The sequence below is a fragment of the Jaculus jaculus genome, chromosome 9 (assembly GCF_020740685.1).
Source record: "Jaculus jaculus isolate mJacJac1 chromosome 9, mJacJac1.mat.Y.cur, whole genome shotgun sequence".
NCBI lineage: Eukaryota > Metazoa > Chordata > Mammalia > Rodentia > Dipodidae > Jaculus > Jaculus jaculus.
This window is the reverse complement of record NC_059110.1, coordinates 54665589-54675175: the sequence shown is the minus strand read 5'-3', so window position 1 is coordinate 54675175 and position 9587 is coordinate 54665589. Positions and strand designations below refer to the sequence as shown.

At 37.5% G+C, this 9587-nt stretch overlaps 1 pseudogene; it reads left to right on the top strand.

Moving 5' to 3' along the window:
* Positions 1-281: 281 nt before the first annotated feature.
* Positions 282-625, top strand: LOC101593821 (annotated as a pseudogene).
* The last annotated feature ends 8962 nt before the right edge of the window (positions 626-9587 follow it).

Sequence of the window (9587 nt, the reverse complement as noted above, 5' to 3'; positions counted from 1 at the left end):
CATACAGGTATTAAATATTTAAAAGAGAAAAATATAATTTTGAAGGCCTCGAAGAAAGAAGGGGGAAATATTAAAGAGAAATTCAGAAAAAGGGTATGGGTAAAATGATATGTTTTCAGACCTGAAAAAGTAAATTTCAACAAACAATGAGAAAATATACTATTGTGCAGTGACTGAGGTATTATAGATGGCATATGTATAAAAAAATAAGACTAAAAAGATTCTTTCCCTCCCCGATACTGTGGAGGTCACACACGCTAGGCCTGTCTACTGCTATCCACATGCATTTTGTTGCCTCCTACCTGTTGGCTGCTTTGAGGGCAACTCCTTCCCCAGCACCAAGGACATCAAGAAGATCCTGGACAGTGTGGGCATTAAGGCTAATGATGACCAGCTTAACAAGGTCATCAGTGAGCTCAACGGGAATAATATTGAAGACGTCCTTGCCCAAAATATTGGCAAACTCACCAGTGTGCCTGCTGGTGGGGCTGTGACTGTCTCTGCTGCCCCTGGCTCTGCAGCTCCTGATGCTGGTTCTGATCCTGCAGAAGCAAAGGAGAAGAAGAATGAGAAGAAAGAAGAGTTTGAGGAGTCAGATGATATGGGATTTGACTTATTTGATTAATTTCCTGCTCCACTGCAAATAAAGCCTTTTATGTTTAAAAAAAAAAAAACTAAAAAGATTGAGGGATTTGGAATACAACTCAGTGACTATTGTGCTTTCCTCACAAGGATACGGATCCCATTCAGATGCTAACACCCATATTAAAATTGGGTGCAGTGCATATAACTTTAATTCTAGTGCTGATGAGGCAGGAACAGAAGGACCCCTGAGACTTGCTTTAGCTAGTCTGGCTGAATTAGTGAACCTAGGGCCCAGTGAAAGACCCTGATAAAAAACATAAAATGGGAGATAAACTGATAAAGTTACCCAACGTTCACCTATGCCCTCCTCATGCATGCACACACAGGACCATACACAGACGCATGCACACACACAAACATGTGCCTCCCATATGTGGCCATGCATAGACATATGCAGACATTCTTATGCCTACACACAGGGGTTCTCCACCTGCCTGCACATACATGTACATATATGCCCATACACATGATGATCCATAGATACATGCACACATATGTACATGTACATATACCACACATATGCATAAAAACATTCAGACACATAAATATTCACAGCACACATGACCATGTATAGATACACACACATGTACATATGCCCCCCATGATGTGCTACACATGTGCTCTCCACATGCATGCACATGTTTGTACATATGCCCCTACATGACCATACATAGACACATGCAAGCAAAAAGATAAGAGATTGTGATAAAGAAATAAATGTCTTTGAATACCTTGCTAAGCTTGAAAATATTATTTTTAGTTAAGCTAATTATGAAGGCCAAGAGAATCATAGATTTTAGTAGTAGGATTGGAGAAGTGAGGACAAATTAATAAGAATACTTCAGATATAAGATCAGCAAGAAGCATTTATGGTTGGGCATCTTACCAAGCACATTTACATAATAACACACTGCACTCTTATTTCAAATAATGCTTTTCATCATGAAGTGCTTAATAAGCATTCATTAAGATTTATAATTTAGACAAAAATGATAGGCAAATTACACATTTTCAGGTGCATTGCATAAATATAATTTTCCCTGCTATGTAAGTGTTCTTGAAGCTTTCTAAGCCTTATATAAGGGAAGCTTTAATTTATTCTCCTTGTTCCTAGTTTTTCTGTTGCTTGAAAATTTTTCCGGACAACTGTAATTTCTCACAGTTTTTCAGAAGTTCAGAAATTTAGTGAGTTTTATGGTGATGTCTTTTCCCCCATCCTATGTTCTACCTCTTGGATCATCATCTAAGATAGAAACAGCATCACTGAAGCTGGTGTTCCTGATTTTCTCTTGACATTGTCCATAGGTGTGATAAATAGCCTTTCCTCTGTGTGGGAGAAAAATATTTATTTGAAGCTGTATATAAGTTTATAAAGTCATCACCTGCTACTAAGAATACTGAAATAGAAACCAAGTTATTACATCAAGGAATTTAAGAGCTGACTATTTTAATATTTCTTTCTTAAAATCTATTTTATTTCTTTTTAGTTCTTGGATGTTTCTGAGCGAGCAATACTGACCTTTATTTTCATCTAAGAATTTCTTACAGCTGATGCACTAGACATAACTCCCATTGAATTATTAACATTGGTTCTTATACAGTATGAAGTTTACACTTCTCTTCACTTCCTTTTCTAGGTTTGTTTTTATATCTTATCAGAAACCTAAATAATAAAAGAGAGAAAACACAAACTGAGTTAAATGGGAGAACCTGCCCATAAAAGATGCAGTGAATTAAAGAGGACAGCCAGCAACACCTCTGGCCTCCACACACATATATATGTTTGCACACCCAAACACATATTGCACCTAAACACATGTGCACCCCCCCCCCGACAATTAAACAAAATAGATTGGGATGGATATGTACATTACCTTGAATGCCATATACAGCAGTCTTAGATTTAAAATGAATGAATTAGTAATTGATGTAAGCAACACAGATCAGTATTCTGTTAAAATAGTGTCTCCTATTTCCTCAATTCTGAATTGAAAATATCCAACCATTCAAGGATAACTTGATCCATTCACTATAGGCAAAAGAAACCATAGACTCACAAAATACAACATTTTCCTCAATGATAAAGTCTTATCTGTTCTCCTTAAGAAGAACAATAATACCATTTCTACTATTAAGGAGAACATTAATACTATTTCTTAGTATTAGTACTAAGAAATAGGCAGTTCAAAGGCAATCCAAAGGAAGAGAACAGAATTTTTGTGGTATCAGAGCACAGATCAAAGTATCGGACACTGAGACCATGTTCAAACAGAACCATAACTCACATGAGAATTTAAGGTCTTGTCTTTTGCCATGCACACAGAACATCAGTTAATTTTTCATGAAATGTGTTATGAAAGACTTTTTTGGGGTGCCACGACAGACCAAACAACTAACAAGGAACAGCTTGATAAAGAAGGGTTTTACTTAGGCTTATGGTTTTAGGGTATCAAGTCCACTTGACAAGCAGCAGAAGAAGGAAGCCAGAGGCTTACCCTCACTGTGCAGTCAGGAAAAGAGCTATGAATTTTAGTGCACTGCTCACTTTCTTCTTTTTAAATGAAATTAGTGTGTGTGTGTGTGTGTGTGTGTGTGTGTGTGTGTGCTCGCGCGCACGCGCGCGTGCATGCGTGAGTGCATGTCAGAACTTCTTGCCACTGCACATAGCCACCTTTTGCATTGAACTTAAATGGACAGTTTGGGAATAAAACTCAAAACACCAGGCTTTGCCAACACGTGCCTTTCACTACTAAGCCATCTTCCCAGCTCTGCTTTCTCCTTTCTGTACAGTCCAGGTGCCACTTATATTTAGGATGGGTCTTACCATTTCAGTTATCCTCATCTACAAAATCCCTCACAAACATTCCAAGAGATTTTTTTTTCCCCCAAAGTCATCTAAATTCTATCAAATTGACAAAATAAACCATCACAGGCAGCATTTCTGTTCCCAAGATTCCTCTAATGTGATAAGGATATAAGACCTGTTTTTAGATGCTTAGACCTAGAAAGTGAGTATTCTTTCATATGCAATTAAGTAGCAGGTTACAAATGATTTTGAACACGTGCTATTTTAAGGTAAGTTTCCATACATTTCTCACGTTTTCAACTTATGAAAATATTAATGTTGATCTTTGCCTGGTGTTGCAGTCAGGTTTTCATTGCTGGAAGAAATCACCCAAACAACAGCAGATTGTGGGGAGAAAAAAAGTATATTTTGGCTTAAATATTCAAGGAAGAAGCTCCATGATGGCAGGGGAAAATGATGGCATGAGCTGAAGGTGGACCTCAGCCCCTGGTCAACACAAGGTGGACAATAGCAACAGGAGAGTGTGCCAAACACTGGCAAGAAGACACTGGATATACCATAATATCATAATACCATAAGCCCACCCCCAATAATACACTACCTCCAGGAAACATTAGTTTCCAAATCTCCCATCATCTGGGAATCTAGTATTCAAAACACTTAAGTTTATGGGGGACATTTGTATCAATCCACTACACCTGGCTACACTTTAAGAAATGACAGTCTGAGCAAATGAGCAGTTATTTCTTCCTGGAACAAGTTTAATTCAACTCCAGAATAGATATAGAAATATCTCACCCTATTGGGTATATAGTGTGATTTTAAGGATAGATATATCCTTTATCTCTCTAATATTTCAGGCAATTACCATAAGATTGTCTGGAAAGTTTTGCTAGCAGTCTCTGTATAATATTAATATTTACTCTACCACCGTCCCTCCTTAATGTAAGTAGATTTTGATTTCATCATGTTACAGCTTGAAGAAAAAATATTGAGATGGTACCCTGGCTAGAGACTTTGTTTGGAGTAATGAGCTTTCCTTTTCTCTGACAGAAATGTTAGAAATATTCCTTGTACTAACTAAGGACCTAAGCATTTGAAAGGATGGTAACACTAAGGCTGCCTGGAATCCTATTACAATCAATTTGTTAATCCGGGGCATCGGGGATAAAGCAGACTTTTGAAGAACAGGACACTCCTTGAGCATTCAGGATCCTTCAAATGTATCTACATTCCTCCGTTGCCCCGGTGCAGTTCAGCTGGCCCAATCTCAAAGGTTGTAATTTCTCAATTACAGCTGAATGGGCAGCAGTTCACCTAAAGATTTATTTTTTTTCTTTTTCTGTGCCATATCCCTTTACTCACACCAGTTCATTTCTATGCAAGGTAACCCAGCACAGCTTCTCAGGATGCGAGCATAACAGCAAGCTTCTCATACAAACTGCTAGCTTAGTCCAAGCAAAGCTCTTTCTCACCCTCATAAACCAAACCTCACAGTCCATAGTTCCTACTGCCTCCAGGTCTTTCAACTCTGACCAGAATAGTCCATCAAGCTGTACTTACAGCACTGCAAGGCATCCCTTAGGCCAAGGTTTCAACTCCTCCGGCATTCCTCTTGACAATCAGCTCCAAAAGGCCAAAGCCACACAATCAAGTGTGTGGCACCAATCCCACCACTCTGGGTACAACGTTATTGTTGCAGTGAGGTTTGCATTGCTGGTAGAAATCACCCAAACAAGAGCAGCTTGTGAGAAAAAGGTTTATTTTGCCTTATAGTCTTGAGTGATAGCTCCATGATGGCAGGGGAAAATGATGACATGAGCAAAGAGTGGACTTCACCCCCTGTCCAATATAAGATGGACAACAGGAACAGGAGAGTGTGCAAAACACTAGCAAGCAGGAGCTGGCTATAACACCCATAAGCCCATCCCCAACAATATGCTGCCTCTTGGAGGTGTTAATTCCCAAATCCCCATCAGCAAGGAACCTAGCATTCAGAACACCTAAGTTTATTGGGGACACCTGAATCAAACCACCACAAATCCCTAACATGACAAAGACATAAATTTAAAAAAAAGGAAGAAGAAAGAAAAAAATGGAAAGAAGGAAGGATAGAAGGAAGGAAAAGGAAGGGAAGGGAAGAGAAAGGAAAGAAAGGGAATGTGCATTGAGGGCCTAAGCATCTTGTTTCTTAATCTTTACAACTGAACAACTACCATCAATGAAGGTAATGACTTTCTTCATTCTTATTATCTACCTTCTCTACAATAACTAACCCAGTGCAGGGGCTCAGTAAGTATTTCTTTCATGAGGAAATTATATGAAGGTGCTATGTGTTTAAATTTGTTTTTTGAAATATGGTAGGTTGATGCTCAAAGAGGAAAGAAAGCAAAACAATTTATCTAGAGCCATAAAACTACTAGCAGACCATTAAAGATTTGAATAATTAGACTTAATGATGTTTGATCTGAAACTGATACTCAACAATTGTCTAGAACATCACTTTTTCACTAAACTCTATCAAATAACTAAGTACTGAACTATAACTAGTATAAATGACAAAAGACAATATGATCAAAATTATTTTCATTGTCAGTCAATTCTACACAGCTTGCACTCAACAATGATTTATTTTCCATCTGCAAATTGAGATTATTTTTATTTAATATACCTAATTATATGTAAATACTTATACAGTGTGGCTCATTTTGATTATTCAACAAAGATGAAAAACAATATTCCATTAATTCTTTATACATGAAATGTGCATACCCCTTTTCACTTGATTTAAATTTAGATGAATTTTCTTTATGATACTAATTTCGTTATGGTATTTAGCTTATTTTTAGAAATGCTCAGAACCTACATGTAGTATTATATAAATAACTCACAAATCACAAATAAATATAGAATTCACATACTCACTCATCAATTATGCTTACACTTTCATGACAAAAGACAAAGCCTACTTTGTTTATGTTAGGAAAGAACAAGTAAAAGCAGCCTCTTTTAAAGTCTATTTCTCTACCAACCAGTGAGAAACCTCTGGAAAAAAGTATCAAGGCATATATACCCTTGTCTAGTCTCCTTGTGGACATTGTGGTAGGTAGATCTCATAGTAAATAAAAGTAAAGAATTGATAGGAGGAGAATATTTCTCTGCAGAATGTTGTCACCAGTAAAGTTTTTCCCTGGAGAGATATAAACACATGTCTATTTACTCCAAACATCATACCAAAGCATGATTTCAACAATCCAGTATTGATGAATGAGTTTACTGGGGTTACATACAGAGCAGAGTGAGGGTTTGCTTTCAGGAACATGAATGAGTCAAAAGGAGCTGCACCACTGAAAAGTCTGTCCATGGCAATATAGGTGATGACTCATGGAAGCTGCACCTGTAGAGCACACTTCACACAACCTACAGGCAGCATTCAGAGTTTCTCCCCACTATATGACTTGCAGGCAGCTCTGCAGGACAAACAGCCCTGTAAGGAGTTGTTGACCCATTATATAACCTTAGGTAAGGTCTTGCAGCCTATTTCTGTGGACTTGTTGACCTTTTGACTCCATCCTCACTTCAGGGGGGAATGGTTCAATTCAGAGTAAATTGATATATGACATAGGTCAGACTCTGCTCCTCAACAGTTGCAAACTACTCCTATAACCTAGGAGAGTGGTCCATGATCTTTGTAGTTAGGTTTTCACAGATGTGTTGACTTCTTGAGCCCATTCTTCCTCAAGGAGAGAAGATTTCAGTCCAGAGAAATTTGCTATAAAATATTCTTAGCTGATGCCATTGAGTTGTAATATGCTTAGAATGCACAATTCTAAAGACTATATGAATCCAAAGAAACTCTAAAATGGTATCTTATATTAATAATCTAAGAGTTCTCCATGGTGTGAGATTTATGTTTGGTGCTGATGAAGAACATGAGGGGTTGAGTCTTCCTCAGTGTCTCACACTGAAGGACTATAGGATTGACTCTCTTTCAAGGATGGACAATGATAATAGAGGGGTTGAGTCTCCCCAATGTCTAAAAATGAGCTAGAGGCTTGAGTGTTCCTCAATGATGGAAAATGAAGAGAGAGGACCTGAGCCTTCCTCAGTGGCAGACACATTTCCCTGTTGTGGCTATACCTCCTGATTGTTTTTGTCCTTGAGAATATTGGGAAAGTTTAGTACTGAGTAAAATCTTTCCTTGTTGTGATTATCATTTGATAATATGATCCTTTCTGTTGGTTAATAAGTCTACATTCATTTCTATTCATTTTCATTTATTATAATAAATGAGTGCTAAATACATTATTTAGAAAGTGCATTGCTTGATTGTAAGAAAAAGTTTCAGGAAGAAACTGATATAAATTTTAATGGCTAAGAGTAGGTTTTATTTACAGTATACAGCCTGAGAGTTTTATGCCTCAGGTTCCAGAAAAAGGGTGCACTATGGGCGGCATGTGCTGGGAAGTTTTATTAGTTTTGAGGTTGGGGGTAGGGACATTCTAGCTGCAAAATGAGAAAAGGGGAAGTGAGGATGTGGGAACTGAAAGCTGTCGGAACTGCTAGCTGCCTGGAATTATTTTAGTTTCCCAGGTGGCCAGTCAGCAAGAGGTCCGGGAAGTTAGTTACTTCTGGGCAGACTATGGATTGAGTTTGTCTTCAAGTTGGCAATCTCTAGTCAAATTGCCTGATGTCTGTCCAGGGTCTGCTTGCTAACTACTTAATGATTATATGATTGTAATTCTAAACTTTCCAGAAATTACTACCAAGTATCAAGATTTAACAAATATTTATTTAAATTTAAACAGATTATTCCAAGTGATCCAGTGCCCATATGTTCTACTGCGTTACCACAGAATTAGTGTTCTCTTCTGCCATAGATCCAGAAGTATCTCAAACATGTTTCTGTCTTTCAGGGATTATTTCACCTTTCCATTTGCAGAGCCCACACAAACTTTTATAGACTGAAGGAACTATGTTGTGGACATTGCATGTCTCCTTTTAAAGCTAGTATCAATTCTACTATACAATATTCTAAAGAAGACTGCATCAGTTCCCACTTATTCTCATAGATAAATACAGTATTCATACCTGTGAGAAAAGAGAAGTTATGTGAAGATGTACATGACTGCATGCTTCATTGTAACAGTGAATGATGGTGATCACTGGGCTCTGTGAAGGATAAACCATTTCCAAACCATAGAATCTACAAGGGCAGAGATTTCAATTTTTTTGCCATAAATATGATATCTTACTTATTTTATACTTTTAGAGCTCACTGAACAACTTGCAGGCAGCTTACCTCATTAGAAAGTCTCAAGCACATTGCAGACTGGCAGGCAGCTCCCTTGGTCAGAAAGTCTCACTCCAAGCACTTATTTACTGTTTACGTAACATTAGGGAGGGGTCTTGCAGCCTTTTCCCCAGACTTGTTGACCTATTCAGTCTTCTGAACCTCCCTTCTCCTTCAAAGAGGGAAAGTTTCATTTTAGAGAAAATTGCTATACAACTCTGGCCATAGTCTACTCTTCAACAGTTCTTTATTGCTCCAATAACTTTGGTAGTTGTATTGTGACCTTGTAAAGTTTAGCTCTTTTCAACTTGCTCTCCTGCCTGTCCTGTACCTCATATCTCCCTTTAGGAGGGAATATTAGGAGGAATTTGTTGCACAACACTTACTATTGAGATATATCATAAATTGACAAGACATGAACATTTCAGTTTTTCACTGTCACACTCATGGACTTTGTGTCTGAAGCACATCTGTAAACCTCAGGGGAGATGTGTTTACTGAATTCCTATATAAGCAAATATAAAGTGAAAGGCTTATTTTTTATTTGTCACATATATATTCCTTTCATGTGGTTTACAAGGTAACAAGGGAGTTACAATAAACAAGAGAAATTATGATGTGCCAAGTAATTTGATAAAATAATGGAAAAATTAAGCATTGATAACTTGATAGAATTTGGCAAGAAAAATAAATTGTTATATCTAAGCTAAGGAAGAACAGAGTTGATCAAATTTAAGTATCATAAAATAGTGAGGCCAGTACCTTTCCTAAGAAAACTATAAGTGCTATAAGCAAGTCTGAACTCTAAATCACTCTTAAAGCTTTTTACAGCAACAGTATACT